This window comes from Manis pentadactyla, chromosome 14 (assembly GCF_030020395.1).
Source record: "Manis pentadactyla isolate mManPen7 chromosome 14, mManPen7.hap1, whole genome shotgun sequence".
In the NCBI taxonomy this organism is placed as follows: Eukaryota; Metazoa; Chordata; class Mammalia; order Pholidota; family Manidae; genus Manis; species Manis pentadactyla.
In genome coordinates, this window is record NC_080032.1 from 12,093,586 (window position 1) to 12,119,430 (window position 25,845).

Consider the following 25,845-nt stretch of genomic DNA (forward strand, 5'->3'; position numbering starts at 1 on the left):
TTGGGCTGCACTCCCAGAGCTACAAAATCAGTAAGGCTGGAGCGGAGCCCAGAGTCTATAAATCTCTTGAATTCCTCAGGAAATGTGCACTGTCCTAGCCCGCTGAGGAGTATAAACACTAAGACCTCTCGAGAAAGTAAGCTGGCATGACTATTTAAATTTCAAGTGCACATTAATCAACTGCATTTCTAGGAATCTACCCTCAAAATAAAAGCACTAGTACAGAAAGGTATGTGTTTAGAAGGATGCTAACTGAAGCACTTTTTTAATAATTAAAAAGAATAAAAAATGAAAAGCCCAGATGTCTATCATTAGGGGAAGACTTGAATAAATTATAGCATCCCTGATATAAAAACTGGTCACTTAAAATACAAGTATAATGTCACCTCACTTAAGAATTAAATAAAAGAATTACAGATATTTCTGTGTAGATGTATCTGTGGATGCATAAGGATAGGAAATGTATGGCAGGGTCTACACCAAACTGATACTACTCATTAATTCACGGATTAGAACTAGAGTAGAGCAGAAAGATGCTACTTAAAATTTTTTTGTTCTATACACCCACATTCCTCATTCTTTGAACTGTTACAGCAAGTATGCACTCCTCCTGCAATTTAGGAAAACAACTATTTTTGGCAAAAAAGGTAAAATAACCCTTCTAACTGTCCAGGTTCGGGAACCAGTGATGGAGCTACTGGATTCGTCCAAAGTGCAGGACACAGGTATCTCCTCCAAATGGCAGCAGGAATCCTAGTATTTCTCTAAGTGGATTCTGCCTTCCACCTGCCATGGGAGGTACTTTTCCAGCAAAGGTCCCTGTGGCCACATACATTTGAGGGAATGCTTCATATGCTCTCCCACACTCCCCCAATCCTTGAGAGTGACAAGTATCAGCATAGCCAAGGTTCTGAGAAGTCCGGCAGGATAGAGAAAGCTGCCTAATCTGGTTTCCCAAACTATATGACCATGAAACTTTCTTCAGACATAAACGTTTTGCTTGCAGGGACCTTGTATTCTACTAATAAAATCGTAAAAATCTATCTCCAGGTAAAAATATCTCATGGTCCAGCTCTTAGGCCCTAAGACAGAAACAGGAGAGTTTTAAACAGTGGTGGGGTTTTCTTGGCTCAGCTGCCTCCTTCTAACTTAGCTACTCTTATTATTCTAAGGAATTTCAACAATTCCTTCTGGCTGGGGACTCACAGCACCTTATGCAGGATTGAGCATACAACTGATGTTTAATAGATGCACAGTGACTCATTGATTCTTTACTCCTTCCAGGGGAGCATATGTGTTTTCCTTGATCTACATCAATGGGCAGATGCAGGCGACAGGTCTTGGAACTCTCTCTTCAGTTTGGGTATGCAGAACCCAAGGACGTCACAACATCCCGGAATTCCCACCAGGTGCGTCTATTCCTCAGATGACAAGATGGACTCCCTGCAGTCTCTGCCCCACTTCAGACCAAGACGGGTCAAGCCTTACCGTGCTGTCCTGCAGGTACTGCTCCCAGATCCTGGCTGTCAGCCCTCGTCCAGCATCACAGGGCAAGTCTGGAGACACGATCATGTGATTGACCAGGGCTGACAGGTGGGTTCGCACGGTGGACAGGTGTCTGCAGTAGGCAAGCCCTGGTGAGGGAGAGAAGGAAAATCCTGTCATCTACCATCCAATCCTCCTTGCCTTGCCACATGGGGTCTCCAAAGAGCTGACCAATGGCAATCTTAGTGAATCTTTATGACTCAGCAAATCCTCATCATCCCCCTTTCCAGATAAGGCTCAAAGGCATCAAGTCACTGGCTGCCTGGATGGCTTAATAGCTCTGTGACGCTAAGGAAGTCCTATTGCATTTCTCAGCCTCATTAAGGGAGCCACTACCTCCTCTGCTGGAAGCCAAGGTATTCAATTCTCAGGCAGAAAGGAGCCAGTGACTGTGGGCTCACTGTGCCTCTGGGTGCCTCCGATCCACACCAACAGAGGAAGAGAGCAGGAGTGGTAACAACTCTTGTTCAACTTGCCGCTGGATAAAGAAGGTCCCGGCCAGTCAGTAGCCAGGGAGATACACCCAGTTTGCTGTCAAAGATGGCCCTGCCTCTCAGACGAATGCCCACCAACCTGCCACCCTCCACCTGCTCCACCCTGGTACCTGGAGGGCCCAGTGCGAGGCATGCAGGAGGCACTCAGCAAACGCCAGCCAGTGTTTGCTCTGACTGTGCCCCTTCCCTCTGGCTCTCTCCTATCATCTCATCCTCAACTCCCAGAGAGGACCGTGGACCTTCTGGCGCCTACCAACAGTGGGATGATGATTATGCCAATGTAATGGCCACAGCACATGCTATGGGCCAGGGAGCTGTCCAGAGCTTACATAATTTAACTCATTTATTCTGTCACAACCCTATGAAGCAGATCCTCTAGTTATCCACACCTATAAGAAACTGAGGCACAGACTGCTGGCACCACCTGCGCAGGTCACATGGCCAGGAGGGGATGGAGGTGGGGTTTGAGCCCACGCTGCCTGGCTCCAGCACCCGGACTCTCACCACCATCAGGAATAAGCCAAGGCGTGCAGTGACATCACTCAACACCTATCCCTTTCTCCAGGAATCTCCTCCATTTGGGTTCCACAAATACTCGTTCAATGCCTGCTCCACGCCAGGCCCTTCATTAGACACTGGGGATGGGTGGTTAACAGAACAGGCAAAACCCTTGACCTTGAGGAGCTCACACTCTCCCTGCCTCTCCAGGCACCCAGGGGGAGGATCTACACCACTATTCTGCAGGCGCACGCAGGATGTACGAACACTTTTCTGGAATCCCTGAAAATATTAATGCATTTTATCTCTCCCATCTTGGCTGAAAGGCTGGGGAAATAAAACTGGCCAAGAATCAATACAGCAGAGTGGAAAAAAGCAGAGCCTTTGCAGTCAGGTAGGCCTAGGCTCAAGTCCCAGCTCTGTTGCTTCTTGGCTGTGTGACCTTGGGCAAGTCACTTCACCTCTCTGTGCCTTAGTTTCCTCATCTGTTAAATGGAAATAAACAGAGTACCCATATTATGAATTCAATTTTTAAGTTCTTGGGAAGGGATGAGACCACCTACGATTCTGCTTCTGCCCACAGGAGATGGGAACTGACAGGAGCACCTCATGACAAGCAGTGCTAGCTGCCGGCTTTGTACGTGCCTCTCAACGACCTGAAAACACACCCGCTAGGTGGGCACTGGGGATGCAGTGGTGATTAAACCAAATCCCCATCACCAAGGAGCCCATTGTTTGCTGCCATCTCTTAGGACCTAGGGATAAAATGTATCCTCAATCTGTAGATGACAAAACTGAGGGTCAGAGAGGTTCATGGAACTGCCCCAAAACTAGACATCTAAGAAACAGAGCAGAATTTCACACTCCAGAGCCAGGCTCCTTCCCCTGATATTCCTGGCATACAGCAGGCACTCAAGAAATGCTCCCAGAGACCACAACAGCAAATGCAGCTACTACGCACATCCATAGAAGGCTCTGGAAAGGATCTGGTACTTCATATTGTCACAGAGAAGCTTCAAGGGAGCCCTGGGGACAGAGAAAGAAGGAGACACTTAGATCAACGTGCGGCCAGGTTTCCTGGAGGAGCACAGCTCAGTATCTCCAGGGAGCACATTACAGCCAGCCAGCCAAGGGGACCGCTGGGGGGACCATTGTTCCTACCCATGAGCGTCACTGCCTCCTCCTTCCGCTCTCAGCATGGGAAGTTGCCCCTCCCCAACCCTCTGTTCCTGTGGTTTGGAAGGGGCTGATTCTACCAGGTAAATGACTCCGGCTGGAGTCACTCTGCTTGGATTAGAGGTGGTCACATGATCCAATGTGGGCCAATGAGAATCAGCCCTGGGACTTTGCTTGGAAGTCAGAGGAAAGATACTCTTTTCTCTGCCTGAGTTCCTAAGGCAGTGGATATAAGGCAATGGCTGCTGGGATCCATTTTTGCCTCTGAATAGGAAGCCTCTGCCTGAGAATGAAACTATCATAGAGGCAGGTAGAGGTAAGTGCTGAAGAAACAGATTTCTGTTTTGACACCTGGTTCCAGGTAGAGGTAAGTGCTGAAGAAACAGATTTCTGTTTTGACACCTGGTTCCAGCCATGCCTGAAGTCACTGCATCTCTGGACTTCTCAGTTCCGGCAACAGATTTTCTTTTTTACTCAAACCAGACTGCAGTGGGTTTCTGCCACTTTCAGAAAGAGTTCTGACTTCAAAAGTCACCCACCTAAGCCAGACTGAGCCAAAGTGGGATTTAGAGTCTAGCTAACTGCAAAGTAGGTGACACCTGAGCTTCCTGCATGGGAATTTTGGGGGGCTGTTTTGGCTGAAAGAGGAGAGAGAAGAAAGGCCCCAGCACTGCTGGAGAACACAAAGAACTGCTGAGGGGCGTGTCTGCATGCTTGCAGAGAATAGCATGGAGGAACGTCTGCATGTTTAGTCTCAGGATATCCCAGGGGACACCCAGGAAAACCCAGGCAGAAAGGGGAGGAGGCAGGCTACAGTCCTCCAGTGATGCACATGGAGGCACTAAATATTAAAGTCACCGTCTTTGAGCCTTCAGGTCAGTAAGGCTCAAGCCTGTTCAAATTATTTAAGAGCAGCATCACACTGACAGCTATTCCACAGTAGCTGGGCTCTCTGGAAGGTGATGGGCTGCCCATCACTACCTGATGTAAGCAGATGTTATGAGAGGGGGTACTAGGTTAGAACAGCATTGTTCAGTGGCCCATGGACCATCAGCCCAAGAATCACTTGGAATTTCTCCCACATGTGGATTCCTGGGCCCCACACAGCCCTACTCAATGAGGACCTCTAGGGAAGTAGTTTAGGAACTAGTATGTTTTGCTACCTCCCCCGGGTGATTCTGCTGCATATTAAAATGTGAGAATCTCTGGTCACATCAGTGCTTCTCAAGCTTAAAAGTACACACATGATCTTGGTATCCTGTTAAATGCAGATTCTGCTTCAGTGGGTCCGGGAGGAGAGACCGAGAATCTGCTCAGGTGACAATTCTGCTGGCCTGTAGCTCACACAGTAAGAGCCAGGGCTCAGGTGACTGCAAACATTTGATGTCAGCCCCTGACCCTTACAATCCCATGGCTGCAGAATGGACCACCCACTGGGACAGAGGCACAGGAAGGGAAAAAAGATTTCATTCTCGGAGGCCAAGGCAGGCTGGGTCAGTAGGAAGTAAGATCAGACTCACAAACTGCCAAAGTAGTTGTTCAAAGAGACAAAAGCTCTATAGACAAGGAAACAGATGATCTGGGCATTTAACTTCATGCATTAAAATAGGAAGTGTCATTTCCTGAACATTACCACATGCCAGGAACCACATGCTGGCCATTTTAAACCATCATTTGATTTGCCAATACAATAGCTGTATAAGGCAAGCACAGTATCCTCATCTGGTGGAGAAGCCAACTGAGGCATGTGTGATTGTCATTAAGCAATATTTCTAGTTTCTGCCTTCCAGGAGCATAGTAGGACTGCACTTCCTGGCACCTCGTGGATGGGGCCAGTGAGGTGTGAGAGGAACTGATAGGTGCTGCATTCAGGCCAGAGCATTTCTAGAGCTCAAGCCCTCCAGAGCTACTTTTACCTCTGTCACTGGAAATATTTAAGACGGTGGTGGCTTGAATATAGAGGAAGCAGAACCCCCAGCTGACCCATGATGGACACACAGCATGCATGATAAATAAACCTTTGCTTTGTTGTAATAAGCCACTGAGATTTTAGAACTGTTTGTTACTGCGACATAACCTGGTTTATCCTGACCAATACATGTAAAGAAGCTCCAATAGCTAGGACTTCACAGCTCTTGGATTTAACCCAGACCTGGGTGTCTCCATAGCCTATGTTCACTCCTCTGAATTCAGTGCAGGGAAGACATGGAGACATGGGTATCTGCAAACTGGTCACAGCTCAAGCCCCTCATACCTCTCATGGTTGCAGCCGTTGGCTGATCCGCTGTCAGCTGAGCCACTCTGTAAACAGGATGAGCAGGAGGACTTCCGGGGTCTGGGGTGCCATAGGGATGGCAGGCTGCTCACGGAGACATCCGTAACGTCCTGGGGGACTGTGGTGACAGAAGGAGCAGAGGAAGAGTCCTGCTTAAGCCTGTGCGGTCACAGCAGCCTCATCCCAAGGCAAGCAGCTCACTCCTGGGCCAGAACAGGGGCAGGGAAGGACCCTGAATGTGACAGTAGGAACCAGAAACCCCAATCGTTGTCTGACTCAGACCTCTGAGCCCATCTGATACAATGAAAGCCACCACCGAGATCTGGGGCCCCCAGGGGCCAGGCAGAGCTGATGGCAGCCGAGGAGAGAGAGTCCAGAGCCAAGAAAGCAGACCCAGTCCCAGAGCAGGAGGCCAAGCCTCACCGTGTTGTCACTCACTTGTCCTCACAGGAGGCTGACAGGAAGGAGGGGAGGCCTGCTGGGGGCTTCTGGGGAAGACTGATGGTCCTGAGTCCCGAGAGGTAGACTTTCTGGGAGAGAGCGTCTCTGGTGGTGAGATGGCAGGGAGACCAACTCAACAGATGAGGCAGGACAAGGGCAAGGGACCAGCAGATCCAGGCTGAGGGCACCGGTGCTGTCCGCGGTGCTGAGACACACAGCTGTTCCACCGGGCAGGTCTCAAACAGGTTGGCAAACCCCCAGAACGACTTGTTAAAAATCCGCATGCCTGTACCCACCCCCTGACCTACTGAACTAAAATCTCCTGAAGAAATAGTCTCTGGGTCTGTATTTCAAAAACAATTTTGATAATAGCAGTTCGAGAACCAAGAGGACATGACTGATCTCCTAACTTCTGGACACTAGTGACTGCGATCAACTGCCCTCAGGACACAACCCTTAGAGTTTCTCCTCCTGTCCTCTTCCCCAGCTCCCGGAAAGCAGCGATGTCTGCACTACTGCGGAATGTAACTGTGACACCTGCATCACAATGTCCGTAAGTTAACCTACCGGCCTCTTGGCAGTTCTAAGCAGGTGCAAAAATTTAATTTTCTTTAGGACAGAGTAAATGTTTTCTGTAAAGAACCAGGTAGTAAATATTTTAGGGCTCATGAGCCATCTGGTTACTATCATGACCACTCAATTCTAATGTCCTAATGCAAAAGCAGCCCTTAACGAAATGCAAAGAAATGAACATGGGTATGTTCTAACAAAACTTTATTTATGGACACTGAAATGTGAATTTCCTATCATTTCCACATGTCACTAAATACTGTTCCTTTTCAGTTTTTTTTTCAATCATTTAAAAAGGTAAAAACCATTCTTAGCTTTGTGAGCTGAAAAGAATGAGGCTAAATCTGGCTGTGGGCCCTAGTTTTGCCAAGCCCTGCTCTGGGAGATTAAGAGAAATGCACATTTGCCCCATATGGCATGCCTCCCCAAGGGTGATTGGTAATACCCGCCTCACCCCTCAGGCCCTGAGGGACATGGGCACTGTGGTCCAGGCCCCGCACAGCATCAGAGCTCAGCAGCTGACCGGGCCCGCCCTTACCCACGGACAGAGGAGAAAGCTGCCTACACAGTGAGGTTCTCAGGGCCACCAAGAGTGGCTTTTTACAGTACTCCTCCCCAGGCAGACTCACAAGTGAGCTGGCCAAGAAAGACCAGTAAGCCCCTGTAAAATATTCTAGAAAAGTATCCCCAGTTCTCTGCTAATCTCAGGGAAGCATTGCTCAGTTTCACCTATGTCTGGCAAGCATGCCTCCACCCTCAGCCCCTCACACCCTGCAAACATCACCAATGGATCCCACCTCCATCTCCCTAGGGACCAAGACTCAAATGACAACATGGCAGAGGTGGCCAGCACCCAGCCCCAGGGGTGGGGTAGCTCAGACATTACTGGGAGGTGACTGCTTCGAGCTTGGCAGGGGGAGGGTGGTGTCCCATCTGGTTCGTGCCCACTGACTGTCTCTGGCTACCCCCAGCATGGACCGGCCCGCAGGAGCCACCATCCAGGCAGGGCCCACAGAGATGGGGAGAGTGCTGTCCAAGGGGTCGGGAGCAGCTTGAGACACAAAACAAAGGCATGGGTCAAATGGAAGGTCAGACATGGGCAGAACACTGAAATGGCTGCAAGCACCAATTCCTGGGATTTGTCCCTCTCCCCTGCCCTGCTCCATGCAGCTCCCATGTATTGTGACTGACTAGAGGAAGAAAGAATGCTGATATTTATAAAGTGCCTACTATGTACTGGGGACCGTGCCAGGCAGGGCTTACCTTATCACCTGTAATGCCCCTGTAAGGGAAGCATGTCCTTTCCCATTTTGCAGAAATGGAAACTGAGGCTCAGAACTTCACCCAAAGCCCCAGCAGGTAGTAACTGGCATAGTTGCTCTTTTTGACTGAGATTCCCTTTCTCTGTCCACTAGCAGCAACTGTCTGTTACTGAATGCAAGTACTATCATTATCATCTTTTACAGATAAGGAAACTGAGGCACAGAGTGGTTAAGCAGCATGCCCAAGACCACCCACCTAATAAGTGGTGGAGCTGGGATTCCACCCAGGGGACTGGACTCCGAAATCCTATTAATACTCTCTTGGGGCAATTTGGGCCCCCCAAAGGATATTTGGTGATATCTGGAGACATTTTTGGTTGTCACAACCTGGGAATTACGATATGCTTCTAGCAATGAGTGGGTAGATGCCAGCAATGCTGTTCAACGTTGACACCCCCTACCCCAGCACACAATTATTCAGCCCACAATGTCAACAGTGCCGAGGTTGAGAAACCCCGCACAGGACCAGCGCTGTCCAACAGGAAACAGGAATACAACATGAGCCATATGCATGGCTTACAATGTTCTGGTGGCCACACCAGAAAGAAACAGGGGAAATCAATCCCAACAACATACTCCGTTTAACCCAATATATCCATCATGTTATCATATAACATATTTAACATAAAATCAACGTACAATTATTGATGAGATATTTTACTTTTTAATTTGTTCCAAGTCTTCAAAACCCAGTGTGTATTTCACATTGACAGTGCATCAAGATTTGGACTAGGCACATTTCAAGTGCTGGGTGGCCACAGGGGGCTCACTCCTGCCAGACCAGACAGTACGATCTCAGCAGCAGAGGAGCCTGGAAATGCCCTTCTCTGTCAACTCATCCTCGTGTTTTAGAACTTCTCTTCGCCTCCTCCATGCACAAGAGTCAGGCAAAGAACCAGGTGATGGAGACACAGGGGCAAGAAGACACCAAAAGGGAGTTTAGAACCATCTGTGGCCACATCATTCCCCCCAGAGGGTGACTCTCCCCTCTTATTCTTTAAGGCAGGCATCTGCCCACTTTTTCTGTGAAGGGCTAGGCAATAAATATAATTGGGTTGGTGCACTATGTGGTTTCTGTCACAGCTATGCAACTCCACTGCTGTGGTGTGAACGCAGCCACAGACCACACAGTATGTAAATGAATGGGTGTGGCCATGTTACAATAAAACTTTATTTACATGAACAGGAAGTGGGCCAAATTTGGCCCACAGCAAGGGGTTTACCTATTTCTGATTTAGGCACTTCTTCAGAAAGGACTTTTCAAAGCTCACAGATGAAAATCTCAACATGATTGTTTTTGTTGACTCTGTGAGGCTCAGAGGCTCAGGCCCCTGAGAAAATCAGCCAAGCATGTGGACTCAGTCTGACCTTTAAGATGACAGAGGTCAAACTACAGTACCCTCCCCACCTCATGTCAAAACAATCTGCGTGAATTGGATGTAGGAAGCACATGCTCTGAAGCCAGACCACCTGGATTCAAATTCCAGCCACGCTGAGGTTTAGCTGTGTGACCCTGGACCAATTCTTAACCTCTCTGTGCCTCTGTTTCCTCTTCGAAAAATGGGGTATGGTGACAACAATGGCACCTGGCCTGGAAGGGCTGAGGTGAGGATTAATGAACTAAGACCCGGAGAGTGCACAGAAGTGGGCTTGGCACACAGTGGCGCTTACCACGTGATACCTACTATTGCTCACTGAGCATCAGTCACGAATCACATTGGGCGTTTGATGTATCATCACACTAACTCCTCCAAATATGCTCCTGGGTGGGGGTACTGTTATCTCCATTCTATAGACAAGGGAATGAGGCCTGGAGCGGGCAGGGCACCGGGCTGTGTTGCAGTGGCAGAATCGAATGCGGTGAGTGACATGTGCTTTTCTCTAAACGATCAGGTCTCGGCTGGGGGCAGTCTTGTCCCCAGAGGATGCTTGGCAATGTCTAGAGACATTTTTGATTGTGATGACTTGCTTTCCTACTTGGCATCTAGTGAGTGGAGACCAGAGATGTTGTTCAACACCCTAGAATGCACAGGACAGCCTCCAACCAAAAGAATTATTCCATCTGCAGTGTCAGCAGTGCCGTGATTGAGAAGCCCTGTTCTAAATAAACCGACTTAGCTGGGGTTTCCTCAAGGCAGACAAAGATTCCAGTCCAAGTAGTTTATTTGGGAGGTGATCCTAAGACGCATGGCCAGGGTGGAATGAGACAGAAAGGCATAGAGTAAAGTGTTAGTTACCATGCAAGTCACCACTACTGGCAGCTGGTGCTTGACCTCCTGCAGGGACCTCTGGGAGACACACAGAACACATTCCAGAGTTTTCTGACCTAAGGGGTGAGGAGCTAGCTATTTACACACCAATTCCTGCCAGTCTCTGGCTGAGGGCTGCTCCAGGGAGGTACTGATTCCCTGACACCTCTAACCACCCCACCCAAGGACAGAAGGGACCATTAGGCAAAGGGACACTCAGGCTAGGAGCTGGCAGTGGAGAGGCGTGCAGAGGGGTGTGTGTGGGCACAGCTCATGCCTGTTCCACTGGCACACGCAGCGCTGCGACAGGCGAACGTGGAGAGGCCCCAAACGAGTAAGACATCCAGCACCCAGCCTGCCCCCCAGCAGGAGCCTACACAAGGCCTGTGGACAGTTTCCTGGGAAGGCAGCCACAGGGCACGTGGCCCCTCTGATGAACCAGCTCTGGTGGGCCTGTGGGAGCCGTGGGGCCCTGGATAGGCTGGGATGGCCCCAGGCCCTGATCCCGGGTGGGGTGGGTGTGGGAATGAGGACTCCAGGACACTCTAAGGCTCTCAGTGATGCAGGGACACAAGGCTTTGCTCCTAACTGGCCAGGAAGGAACATATGGGTGGAAATACAGGCTAAGCCCAGAACCTAAGGCCTTACAGGCAAGCCTGCCCCACACCTCAGATCACACTCAGCAATGAGTGAGAACCAGAGTATTAAGAGACCTGGTACAATCAGTCCAATTGCCAGGGAGCAGGTCCGCTTGCAAAAGAGCTTCTCGCTGCTTGGCCACCTTACTTACGCAAAGGGAGGCTCAGAGCCATTATCCATCAAATGGAACCCACCAAGGGTTAAATACAATGGAGTTTACAGAAAGAATCTATAACTTGCTTTTGATTTGTTTAACAGAAATCCATATAGCGCTTCATCAATGCCAGGCCTCCTTCTGAGAACTTTTCAAATATTGACTCATTTAATTCTAATAATCCCATGGGGATGTAATCTTAAATAACAATGGTTTCGATTAACTAAGCATCTATTTCATGGCAGTGACTATGCCAGTTGTTGGACATACGTTAGCATCTCGCAGGCTAGTGTCTAGTGCTTTGCTTCTCCTCTGCTTGTTAAATATCACTTATTGAGGACCTACTGTGTGCAAGGCCTTCTTCTATGGGCTTTACATTGATCACTTCATTATCTAATGAATCCTAACAACAATATATTGAAGTAAAAAAGTCATAACAACAACAATATAATAGCAACTAATATTTCAGTGTTCTATGCCAAGTGCCTTATCTCACTTTTCTATGAACATCCCCATTTTACAGATAAGGAAACCGAGGCACAGAGGGCTGAAGCCAGGATTCCAGAGCCCATGTCACTGCCACTACTCTACACTACCTCTCACCTGGCAGCATCTTTATTAGCTAAATAGTCAGTGGTTTTTCTCATTTGCAGGGAAACCAAGGCTGCCAGGGACAGGGCCCAGGAACAGGGCAGCTTACCGAATTCAGACTGCATGCCAGGGTAGATGATCCTGAACACGTAATCCGTGGCCTCGTCATCTTCCTTGTCTGAAGATGTGGACTCGGCGGAACCCTGAGGGCTTCGCTTGCGCAGTTTGGGAAATACTTTGCCCTGAAAGAATACATCTGGCGCATGGCCCCTGGGCACACCTGCCTCCCAGCCTGTACAGCCTGAGGGTCCTGGCAGGCACGCATGAGCCCAGGAGCCATACGAGGACCCACAGGCAGGAGCGACTGTGCCCCACGACAGACCTACACCTGGGCTCCCCAGTCCACCCCACACTCACTCACCTTCCCGCGCTGAGACCAGAGTGGTGGGTCCAGCTGCCCGTGGGGGAGCAGCCCGTTCTCCAGGCACGAGAGGAACTGCAGGAGGTGCCCTCCCTTGGGGAAGCGGAAGGGCGGCCTCTGGATCCCGTCCTGGCTGACCAACACCACTGTCCCGCCGCTGTCCACTGTCGCCGGGAGACGGCCAGAGAAGACCCAGCAGGAAGTCACTAGGAGGTGCATGGACGGGGCCCTCCCCAAAACAGCCCCCCAGGCATGCTGAGGCAGACCACGCACCTGCCCGAGGCTCTGGGAAAGGCCTGGGCAGAGGGTCAGGGGCAGTTTCCACCTCCGAGCCCCTTTCATCCCACCTACCATCGTTGACTGGGGACTGTAGGACATGGTCGGGAAGAGTGTAGTCGGCCTCCCTGAAGTCACCCACCAAAGAAAATGATGCCTCCAAACACCCCGGAGTCCTCAAGCACCCTCTACAAATCTACCAGACCTATTTTGTGATGAAGGCTTTTAGACCCACGACTCTAGATAGTATGTATTGAGCACTCAGTGTATGTAAGCAGAGCACATTAATGGCAGTGCCTTGTTATAATACTTGAAATAGCCCTATGAGGCATATCTAGTATTGTCTATTCATCAATATGAAACTGAGGCCTAGAGAGGTTATATAACATGCCAACGTCACACAGCTGGTAAGTGGGAGGGCCTGGATGTGAACCCAGGTCTGTCACATTCGTAAGCTTAATGTTTTGTGCCTTGGCAGGGCACAGATCCCTTACTTTCTAAAGCAGGATGGCCGTCAGCTTGCTCTGAATATACCTTCTTTGAGCTTTAAAGGGGAACCCGAGTTATTAATCCCAGATCTTCAGGGTGCTGACTCTAGAGTGACAAAGACTTGACTTTGAATCCAGACTCTAGGTTTACAGGCTGTGTGGCCTGTGCTAAGCTGTTTCCTTACCTCTGACACAGGAACGACGGTGCCTCTACCTGTGGGCTGTTGTGACGACTAAATAATGGGCATGTGACTACTCAGAACCACGCCTGGCACATGATAAGCACTCACTAAATACCAGCAGCTAAGTCCACCACGGGCTTGAGGCTGAGCCCCCAACATACATCACATGAGCCCCACAAGCCCACGAGCAGGTACTGCTGGATCCCCACTTTACAGATGGGGAAACTGGGGCTCACAGAGGTGAAGTCAATAGTTTGAGACTGTGCAGGCAGTAAGGGGGTGGGGGCAGGCAGGGTTCCAGGAGGAACACCTCAGCCTCACGCCCCCGCCGGTTCCTACCTTGCTGGTGGCAGTGCAGGTAGACAATCTCCTCCAGGCGGATGGTCATGGCATAGTCCCAGTAGACACTGAAAGGGGCGGGAGGGTCAGACCTGCAGGGTACCTGCCCACCTCACTGCGGGGAAGGGCCCAGAGGACGGAAGCCCACCCTTCCCACTGGGACCCACCTGTTCCCAACATTAGTAGCCCAGTCTTCCAAGGCTCTATCTCCCTTTCTTTTGGTCTCAGCACCCCAGTTTTCTGAGGATTCCCCTCTCTTACCCCTAGTCCACCTGGCTGGAGCTGACCTCACCCACCCTCCACCCCAAGACTCCAGGAGTGGTCACCTGGCCCAGGCCTGGCCAATCAGCATATTCCATTGTTCCAGCCACAGTGTTCGGTTCAGGGATGGCTCCATGAGCCAAGCAGAGCCAATGAGATTCAATTACTGGATTTATATTACTGAGAAAGAAATGCTCCGTTTGCTAGGAGAGTACTGGTAAGGATGAAATCAGTCTGGAGATTTAGGGGGCCAGGGCCAAAAAAATAAGTCTTCCTGAGACTGGAGTCAACAGTCAGGAAGGCAGCCAAGAGATGGAAAGAGTCCAGATCTTCACATGTGAGTCCCTGGATCCAGCCATGCCTGAAGCCACCGCCCCAGGATTCTTCAGTTTATGTCAGCCAATGCTTAAGTCAGCTTGAGCTCGTTTCCTGTCATGGGTTTCTGAGAGTCTTGACTGAGACCCTAATTCCAGGCCACCACGTGTCCATGTGGTCAAAACTGCCTCTCAACAGCCTTGACTTCACAGGTCCCAGCACAGTGACTTGAAAGAGTCTCTGATGGGAGCCTCAGTTTCCTCCTCCATAAAATGGGGATGATAATACCCACCACACAGTGTTGCTGTGGGAATTAAATCACATATTTTGAAGGGCTCAACACAGCACAGATAACAAAAAAAACTACTTGTTAATGGGCCTTGTGATTATTTACTTAAGGTTTGCCATTTCCAGCTCAAAACCTACTGCTGTCTTGAAAAACACTACTTTCCACATCTTACTACACTGATAAGACAGCTGCAAGGGAGGGGTGAGGACTCGATAATATAGGTGCATGCTGGAACCACAATTATTGTTCATGTGAAACATTCTAAGATTGTGCATCAGTAATACTTTAAAAATAAATAAATTAATTAAATAAAAACATTGCTTTTCCACTCAAAGCCGGTGGGGCTCACCGGAGGTCAGGCTTTGTGGGGCCATGAGACCGCACTGCTCAGCTCTCCCCGCTCCGGGGCACAGAGCTGACCCGCGGTTTCAGGGGCCACCCTGTGGACCCGCCACCACATTTGTGCCAAGGCCATGCTTCCCTTGGGCCACTCGCAGCCGAGACTGAGCACACGGGGGTACATGGATGCCAGTGTGGACCCATTCCCGTGGGGACCCCTCTGGCGGTCAGCTTTAGCCCAGGGGCTCCTCCCGCCCACTTCCTCCCTTCCCCTCCCGCTCCCAGGGGCAGCCCGGCTCTGGGACCTGAAGGCTCTGCCTGCCTCCTCGCGTCCACCCTCCAGGGGTGCCTCCCCCATTAGATCTCTCTTGCACATCTAGGCCAGTCTCTGTGTCTGCTGCTTGGAGGATCCACATTAACCCAGGCTTCAAGGCCAGAAGGGTTCAAATCCCTCTTCTACCACCTACAATGTGTCAGTCCCTGCCTGTCTCTGGGCCTCAGTTTCCCCAGCTGTGAAACGAGGAAGCTGGACCAGATGCTCGCTAAGGGACCTTCCTGCCTCAGTCTCGCCAGGGTGTGTAGGGGCCGGCCTACGGCCGAGGCTGAGTCCCACTATGGCTGAACACCGCCTTTCCACTCTAGTTGACCAATGCCCTAAGATGGCGCCCGCTTAATGGGCGCCACCCTGCCTGGTTAGGTGGCATTAGCATAAGGAAGTTGCTCCTATAGGCTTGCCCCATGCTTCCGCACTCGTGCTCAACTCATGCAGAAGGCATGCTAACAATCAGCTTAAAGGTCATGCATGATCTTGATCACCATAGGCCAGCTTCCTTTATATAAGGCATAAGCAGGAAAGAGAAGCCCTCACTCTCCCACTCTCTCACTCTCCCACTCTCTCACTCTCTCACTCATTCTCTCTCAACCTCTGTCTCTCTCTCCTCTCATTCTTCTTCTCATTCGCTCCCCCCGGCTGTTGCTTCTTCTCACTCACCTTCTCCCGGCCTTCCGAGCAACAATAAACAACTGAAGTGAACCAGGTCTGTGTACGTATCGCTGTCGTCACCGCCACAAGGGGCGAACGCGGTATCTGGTGCCGAAACCCGGGAATTTTTCTCCAACCACCCAGAGGAGAATCTGCCGGACGCGGACGCCATAGAGCTTCTTACCCTGAAGCAGTACCTGTGGACCCCGTTCGGAAGGATTGCTCGGGAAGGCGCCTCAGATGAGAAGGGTGAGTGGACCAACGAGCAAAGCAAATGTAGGAGTAGGAAAGGAGATAGCAAGCGGCTGTGGTGGGGATTTCTGTTTTGTCTGTCCGTCATAGTGTTCTTTGTTGTACTGTTTTGTTTTGTCAAAAATGTTATGAAAAGTTAGGGCGCCAGTGAAAGTTCGCGGGATAGCGACGAAGCCAGGAAAGTTCGCGGGAAAGCGACGAAGCCAGGAAAGTTCGCGGTATAGCGACGAAGCCAGGAAAGTTCGCGGTATAGCGACGAATGCAGGTTAGCGATAAGAGTACCCTTTACCCATAAACTTAGAAGTAGCCTTTTATCCTTTAATCGCTAACATGGGATCTGAAGAGTCTCGAATTAGAGTAGAAGAGCCTTTGAGAGCACTCCTGAGGGCCAACGGAACCTCATTAAAAACAAAAACCGCAAGGGCTTTCCTCCACACGGTGGAGAAGCATGCTCCGTGGTTCCTAGATGCAGGAAGAATCACTACCCCCGTGTGGGAAAAGTTAGGCGAGGATCTGCGCAATGCAGATCGCAGGGAGCCGCTCCCGGCTGGGACGCTCCCCATATGGGGGCTGGTTAAGAGCTGCCTAAAGGAGAATAAACCTAGTTGTAGAGAAGCCATAAGGGAGGGAGAGGAGGTTCTTGATGAAGTGAAAGAGGAAAGAGCCTCTGCGAGAGCATCTGAAAGTGGATCTACACAGGGGGGGTCCTCTGATGAGGAAAAGGACCAAGAATTATCAGGAGAAGAGTTAGAGGCTAGGGCTGCTCAGAGAGGACATCGGCCCACATTGTGCTCCTCACTGAGCCGACTGAGAATAAGCAGAGAGGAAGGAGAGACTAGCTCAGCCCCTCTCCCCAATAAGAGCAGTAAGGTAGAGGAGATTGTGCCAACCGCCCCAAATTATCCATTTTGCTCTCCAACCTATAGAGCAGAGCCACCCCTTTACCAGAGTTACTCATATTGTGGTGGCCAGGGGTGCCAAGAACAATTGGGCAAGGATAGATGGAGGGAATGGCTAACCATGGAGGGGAATGCAGCCTTCCCAGTAATAGAAGATCCAAACACCCAGCAAAGATACCATCAAGCCCTAGATTTTAAGCTTGTTAAAAGCCTAAAGGAAGCTGCCATCACCTATGGAGTGAAAGCAGCGTTCACTGTGGCCATAGTGGAGTCATTAGCCACTCAGAATCTAACACCAGATGATTGGGCTAATGTAGCCAGAGCATGCCTTACTGGAGGTCAGTACCTGCTATTCAAAACTGCGTGGGCAGAGCTTTCTCAAGACACTGCCCGGCGCAACGCTGCTGCAGGGAACAATCAGTGGAACCTGGAGATGCTAATGGGCACAGGACCTTACCTAGGACAGCATAATCAGATAAATTACCCTCCAGCTGTGTATATGCAAATAGCTACAGCAGCTGTCAAGGCCTGGAAAACACTCCAGGGCATTGGTGATTTACAGGGTCAATTATCTAAAGTACTCCAAGGGCCAAATGAGCCTTATGCAGACTTCTTGGCAAGGTTGATGCAAACTGCAGGCCGTATATTTGGAGATGTTGACACAGCAATGCCCCTAGTAAAACAGTTGGCCTATGAGCAAGCAAATAAATGGTGTAAAGAGGCTATCAGACCTTGGAAAAATAAAGATTTAAATGTGTACCTCAAAGTTTGCAGGGACATCAATGACACTGTAGTGCAAGGACAGGTAATGGCTGCAGCCATAACTCAGGGACTGCAAAATGCGCGCAGCAGGGCTACCCCTTCCGGGGCATGCTTCTATTGCAAGCAGATGGGTCATTTAAAGCGAGATTGCCTGAAATTATGGTGATCAGAGGAGCCCGTGTGGGTTCCTCAGTGGCCCCTTACCAGAGAGAAAAAAGAAGCAGCCCACACATTAGTGCAAGAGCAAATTGCCGCAGGGCATCTTCAAAGTTCTACTTCCCCATGGAATACACCCATATTTGTCATAAGAAAGAAGTCAGGAAAATGGAGATTGCTGCATGATTTAAGAGCTGTAAATAATCAGATGATTCTCATGGGATCAGTGCAATTAGGTTTACCATTGCCTATGGTCCTGCCAAAAGATTGGAAATCAATTGTAATAGATATCAAAGATTGTTTCTTTTCCATCCCTCTTCATTCTGAGGACTGTAAAAAGTTTGCCTTCGCTGTACCAGCCATCAACCACGATTGCCCAGATGAGCGGTATGAGTGGAAAGTGTTGCCACAAGGCATGGCAAATAGCCCTACTATGTGCCAGTTGTATGTGCATGAGGCCCTGGCAGAAGTTAGAAAAACAGTTCCCTGATGTAATTATCTATCATTATATGGATGATATTCTCTTATGTCATGAAAAGAATAGTAAAGTAGAAGAAGCCCTCTGCTTCTTGCAAGCACACCTTAAGATATGGGGTCTGGAACTAGCACCAGAGAAAATACAGGCAACTTGCACCAAACAGTATTTAGGAATTAAATTGGAAGATACTATTGCTAGGCCATTAAAAATAACCATAAGAACAGATCAATTAAAAACCCTTAATGATTTTCAAAAACTACTTGGAGATATAAATTGGGTAAGGCCATTCCTAAAGCTTACAGATGAAGAGCTCAGTCCATTATATGAGACACTGAAGGGTGATTCTGATTTATCATCTCCGCGCTCTCTCAGTAAGCAAGCCAAGGAAGCCTTGAGCCTAGTCCAATCCCGCTTGCAGCTTGCCCAGGTAGATAGAATAGACTATGGCAAATTGCTATTCCTTATAGTGATACCCAGTAATAATAGCCCAACAGGGGTACTTTGGCAGGAAGGGCCAATTCTCTGGGTATATCTGGCCCACTCTCCAGGAAAAACATTAAGATGGTATCCTCAGAGTATAGCTGATTTGATCATCAAGGGAATCAGGACAGCTATAAAAACATTTGGGATTCCCCCAAACATAATAATAACGCCTTATACTGCTGAGCAGATTGAATGTCTTACTGCATGCTGTGATGCATGGGCTGTTGCTTACACCATCACCAATGCTTCCTTTGACAACCACTACCCAAAACATCCTTGGCTACAGTTCTGCCTCTCTAATCCTGTCATCTTTCCTAAAAACACAAGATGTAATCCCATACCCAAAGCCAAGGTGGTGTTCACTGATGGGTCAAAGAATGGCATTGGGACTGTGGTCACTGGTGACCAATCTTGGACATTCAGTTTTCCAACCACTTCAGCCCAACAAACAGAGCTGTTGGCTGTAGCACAAGCCTTTACGCTTTTCTCACAGGAACCTTTTAACCTTTTAGCAGATAGTCAGTATGTAGTGACTGCTGTGTCCATCTTAGAGAATGTAAGTTATATTAGCCAGTCTTCCCCCGTTGCCAACATTTTTAGAAAGCTACAACAACTAATATGGACTCGATCAGAACCTTTCTTTATTGGACATGTAAGAGCCCACACTTCCCTCCCAGGACCCATTGCTGAGGGAAACAGACGTGCCGATGCCCCGACCCGTGAGTTTAACATCTTAGCTCTATTTGACCCTGTAGAACAAGCTGCTCAATTTCACAAACAATTCCATGTCAATGCACATACCCTTCGCCTAAAATATAATATTACTAGAGACCAAGCAAGAGCCATAGTAGTCAGTTGCAAATGGTGTGTCACACTCCTACCCTCCATCTCAGAAGGAGTTAATCCAAAGGGGCTACTCCCCAATCACATTTGGCAAATGGATGTTACCCATATTCCAGAATTCGGTAAGATGAAATATGTCCATGTGTCTGTAGACACCTGCTCAGGCATCATTTTTGCCTCTTGCCATACAGGAGAAAAATCTAGAGATGTCATATCTCACTGCCTCCAGGCATTTTCGGCCTGGGGAAAGCCCAAACATTTAAAAACTGACAATGGGCCAGCATATACACCCCAATCGCTCCTCAGCTTTTTAAAAACAATGGATATCACCCACACCACGGGCATTCCCTATAACCCTCAAGGGCAAGGCGTGGTAGAGCGCGCCAACCTGACCCTTAAAAATGCTCTCTATAAACAAAAAGGGGGAATAGGGGCAGACTTCAGATCCCCCAGAGACAAACTTAACATCATATTGTTCATTTTAAATTTTTTGACATTGGACAAAGATGGCCACAGTGCAGCAGAGCGGCATAATCGCCGTTCCAGGCCTAAAGACATGCCCGCAGTTATGTGGAAGGATGTATTGGAAGGATCATGGAAAGGCCCGGATCCAGTGTTAATCTGGAACCGAGGCTCTGTTTGTGTTTTCCCACAGGACCGAAACAATCCCATCTGGGTGCCTGAACGCCTGACACGGAGAGTGGCAAGACCAGAACCGGAAGTGCGAGATGCCGATGCCACTGATGCTCATCCTGCTACTGATTCTTCAGCAGGCGATAGCGGAACCCAGAGAACTATGGGGTCTGGTGAAGGCTTGGCCTATTCCACTCCCGGTGACTGAAACTGCACATACCTTTCCTGCCTTTTTCTCTACCTATAGTACACTTAATCTCCCATATCTGCCTTTTGACAGCTCTATGTGTTACTGGCATTCCTTTCATAACCTCTCTAAAGCTGCCAATCTGTCCAGGAAATTAGGCAAGATGTTATACACCAATTGGTCCAGTGAGTTTGATGTGCTCACCGCTCAGCTACGGCTAGAAATACTGAATGTTAGTTCCTAAAAGGTAGAGGCGCTGTCTGTAGCTCAGTTTGCTGAAGCCGTGCTAAATGCCACCAAAGCCTGGTCAGGCATGGGTGTTCTTTTCCATGCAATGGCAACATCGGAAAGTGCGGATGGCTCTGGTGCAGGCCATGGCAGCTATAGAAGAAGGCATCTCCCCTAGGGTGTAGCACAATATGTTGGACCAGTAGTCAAAGACGGGTAAGATCAGGAGGTACGCATACCAACCTAAGACAGGGCGCAGACCTTAGCTGTCTGTTGCCCTATGACGGGTAAGGATGCTGCACCTCCCTGACAACCTAAGACAGGCATGGTCCCCGAGCCTCATTGTGTTAAAAAACAAAAAAGGGGGAGATGTAGGGGCCGGCCTACGGCCGAGGCTGAGTCCCACTATGGCTGAACACCGCCTTTCCACTCTAGTTGACCAATGCCCTAAGATGGCGCCCGCTTAATGGGCGCCACCCTGCCTGGTTAGGTGGCATTAGCATAAGGAAGTTGCTCCTATAGGCGTGCCCCATGCTTCCGCACTCGTGCTCAACTCATGCAGAAGGCATGCTAACAATCAGCTTAAAGGTCATGCATGATCTTGATCACCATAGGCCAGCTTCCTTTATATAAGGCATAAGCAGGAAAGAGAAGCCCTCACTCTCCCACTCTCTCACTCTCCCACTCTCTCACTCTCTCACTCTCTCACTCTCTCACTCTCTCACTCATTCTCTCTCAATCTCTGTCTCTCTCTCCTCTCATTCTTCTTCTCATTCGCTCCCCCCGGCTGTTGCTTCTTCTCACTCACCTTCTCCCGGCCTTCCGAGCAACAATAAACAACTGAAGTGAACCAGGTCTGTGTACGTATCGCTGTCGTCACCGCCACAAGGGGCGAACGCGGTAAGGGTGCATGGAGCAAATGTCCTTGGAGGACGGTCAAGTACACAAGCATGTTCCGAGTTGCGGCCTCTGCTGCTCCCCTCACACGCCAAGTCTCGGCCAGGAGGTCCTTCCCTGGGCTCGCACATCATTCCCATCACACGGAGCTGCGACTGCCTGCTTTCTCCTCTGTGTCCCCAGGGGGTGATGAACTCCTGGAGATGTTTTTTGTTCACTTCTGCAAGATGCTCAAGAATATGCAGAATGAACGGCAAACGCCGGGCAACGCAGTAAACTGGGCAACTCTCCAACTGCCCCTGGACACTGGGCAGAGGCACCGTGGCCATTGTCCTTCTGGGCCCGTAAAAACTAACACCGGCAGAGCCCATGGCCGAGCAGTCTTTCCAGGGCCAGACGCCCTGCTCAGAACTCACACGCATTTTCCCCATGACTCTTCCCCACACGCCTCTTTGGGGGTTCTGTGACCCCATCTCCATTTCACAGATGAACAAACTGAGGCTCAGGGAAGTGAAGTCGAATGTCCAAGGTCACTCAACTGGGAAGGAGAAAGAGCTGCTTTTGTTTTCATCTTACACGTCTGGCAGCTTCCTAGAATGGAATTGCTGGGTTGGACGGTAAGGGTTTGTTATAAGAAACTTCCAAACTGGTTCATAACGTGGCTGCGCCATCAGCAGTGCATGAGGGGTCCAGCTGCTCCACGCGGCAAGCCCGGGATCTGAGCCAAGTCCAGCCTGACCGCAGAGCCCAAACAGCCACCCTGGTGATACTCCCTCTCCAGAGTTAGGATCTACGGCCCTGGTGGTACAAGGAGGAGGGCATGCTGGGAAAAACGAGGTCCAGAACCTCCTCAGACAAGAACCACACCCCTTATCTTCACTGTCCTTTGGTCCCCAGAGAGATGCTGCACCCCTTTCCCACATGCTAACCCCCATATTTCTGACCCCTGGTTGTTGCCCTTCCACTGAGCCCCGGGTTCCAGGTGAGGGTAACAAGGCTGCAAGGGGGTTCAGAGCCCAGGGCTGGGCACGTCCCCAGCCCCATCGGCAGTGTCCGGAAATTCAGATTCAGCTGGAAGTAAATATTGAAGTGCTGTGATGTCCCTTTTCACAAATAGTCCGAACAGTACGGAAGTGCCTGAGCTACAGTTCTCAAAAAGCAGCCCAAGGGGAGCCTGGCCTTGGCACAAGTGTGGTGGTGGACTGACTGGGGTGGCCTCTGAAGCTGTTGGTCACCTCTGTTCCCCTTAGCAGAAAAGATGACGCCCAAGCACAAAGTCCCTAGTGATTTGGGCTGGAGGTGGGGTGCTTGGCAATCGTTTTGCCCAATGCATCTCCCAAAACATTAGCACCAGAAGTTCCCTGCACACACAACCCTGGGCTTAAGTCCAACCAACAAATAGGTCCTCAGGCTTTGGTGCTTAGAGGAAGGCTCATCAGTATTTAGGGAGCCCCCACAAACCCTTTGGGAGCCCTTGAGTTCTGAGGAGATCGTCTTGTCTATCCCCCTCATTTGACAGAAGGGGAAATTGAGGCCCGGAGAGGGAGAGTGGCGTACCCCACCCAGGTCCCCCAGTGAGTGAGTGAGGTCTGAGCAAGGACCTGGCCCCCCACACCCATTTATCTGTCTGCTCCTTTCATGTCTCTTCCAGTGAATGTGAATACAGTGTAAGCTCTAAGAAGGTAAAGACTGTCTCTCCTTTTACGCATCTGCTATTGCTCTTGTAACTAGCACAGCACCTAGCACACAGTAGCTACTCGGTTAATAAATGAATGAATCCAGGTCCCCTGATTACCCTGCTTTGTTTCACAAAGACTGTCTGAGCTCCTACTATGTGCTACAATCTGGGGCAGGTGCTGAAGAGTAGACATGGGCAAGACAGTCTCCTCGCCTATATGGAACTGAGGCGTGGAGAGCAAGGCACTCGGTACACAAGTAAGTACAGGTTTATCGTGAGACTACAGTTTCATAAATGCTCCAAAGGAGACTCAGGGCTCTGTCTGACCCAGACTCAGCTAGGAGGCCAGGGGAGGCCCAACGCCAAGGTTTAGGATGAATAAGCTGAGATAAGCTTCCTGGCGAAGATCATCTCCTGGGCACCTCACTGCTCCTCCATGAGGGTTTCTTGATCAGAAACTCTGGAGTCTGGCTGGGGCCGAATTGTGCCCCAGCTGCATCTCACACTGACCCCGTCTGAGGACAGACAACAAGCTCTGCACAGAAAATGACCAGCTTAGAGAGTGGCAGTACCCACACGACAGCCCGGTGTTATCCACACTGAAGTGCACCATTAAACAGAACACAATACGGTGCTCTGGTCATGCTCCTTGGAAAGGGCCCTTATTTTATGTACATACATGTACGTGCACACATCTATATTCACAGATGAAATCCTATCATGTCCCCATGCTGCTGCAGAATAATTACCTAGGAAGAAAGGGTAGGTGGATGGCTGTTAGGGATGGGAGACGGGTACCAAAGTACTGTATGTTTTTGTTACAAGTTCTACACAATCAAAACTTTTTAAGAAATCAAGAAAATGTAGAAAAATTGGTTTAGCTGTGGACTGAGAGCAGCAAAACCATTGCTTCTGCCCCCCACGAGCTGCCACTCCTCCAGCTGAAATGACCAAGCTGGCCACACCTCCGCACGGTGGCTTCCCTTTGCTCTTCCTGAGGCCTTCTCTGATTGTGCTAGAACACAGCGAGTGCAGCAGGGAATCCCCGACCCCTGTGTTTCTCTGGAGCATGCCTCCAAAGCCTTTGCTGGTTCTTACAAATCCCAGGATATCACAGGACAAGCCCTGAACAAGCCCTGAACAAGACGCCCACCAACCAGTCCCTCCTGCCTCCCTTTTTACTAAATGACAGGAAAGGTGGCAGCAGATGGGAGAATATTTGCCATTTGCAGGCTTTCAAGATCTTGGTTAAGACTTCTTTCTCTGGGTGGTGTTTTGACCAGGGCTATGCCTAATTCGCATACCTCAAGATTCTTCTGGTTAGTTCCCGGAGGCTCCTGGGGCACTGAGTTACTCATGAGGACACAGACGCAGGGAGGCTGGGCCAAGTGGGTGGTACACACTTCCTTGTGCCAAGGGGAGAGGAGGGACATGGTGACCTACCTCTTCTCATAGTCCAGGTCCCCCACAGACCCATTCATCAGCTGGTTGGGCGTCCACTTCAAGGTCATGATGTCAGCCGTCTGGTGCAGGGACAGGTATCCTGGCACAGCCTCCATGTCATCCCTCTGCAGAGAGAGGAGGACCCAGGCCTGGTCATAGTGCTGGAGTCACCACAGGCATGGACCCTCATCCAGCTGACTCGTGGACGCATACCTGGAGCCAAAAGGCTGGGGCTTTCCTTCCAAGACCATGTGCATTTGGACAACCCAAGGCCTTCCAGGGGTTCAGAGCCCAGGGTTGGGCAAGTCCCCAGCCCCATCGGCAGTGACCGATGGGGCTAAGCAAAGCCATTTGCAGCCAACCACCCAGGTTGGGTTCTATAGGTCCAGCTATGAATACTGCCCACCCCCAACGCTTTCACACCTGCACCTCCAGACGCCCTGCTGCACGGTCAGAGTTGGACGGTTCTTTACAATCTTTTTCTTAACAGAAAGCATTTAACTGGCATCATTTTGGCTTGTCGTAAGGGAGAAAGAAATGGCAGCTGAGCTCATCCAAACACATTACCCAGTAGCCGCCTCCCCAAATGCCTGTGCCTCATCCCCCACACAACAGCCTGACCCTCTGACTTCCCAACGTGCCTGCAGAGCTTCTCACCAGTTTTATCCCAAGTGGGGCAGGCCGGAGGGGGTTGTGTCCAAGCCTCACACACAGAGGAGGCAGCCCCTCCACCAAATTCACCTCAACATGTGGACACAGACAACTAACACTGAGCTGCTCGTGTGTACCAGGCGTGGCTCAGCATCACACCCATGCCCCAGTTGAGCCACATGTGCCTGCAGCCCAATGAGGCAGGTACAGTATCTCAGCCATTCATGATGTGTAAACAGATATGTGGCAGCATCTCAGCAATTCCAAGAGGCACATTTGCTTTCCACATTTTAATGTACCTGAAACAGAGATGCATCTTATGCTCAGTGGGATCTCACAATTGTGACATATGTCATTGCCTGAGCTCATGCAAACTCTCTCAGAGCTGTTCAGGTGGTTGTTACTTTAA

At 49.9% G+C, this 25,845-nt stretch overlaps 1 pseudogene; it reads right to left on the bottom strand.

The window, feature by feature from the left end:
• LOC118934084 (small G protein signaling modulator 1-like) overlaps positions 1–25,845 on the bottom strand; it is a 126,107-nt pseudogene that overhangs the window by 21,713 nt on the left and 78,549 nt on the right.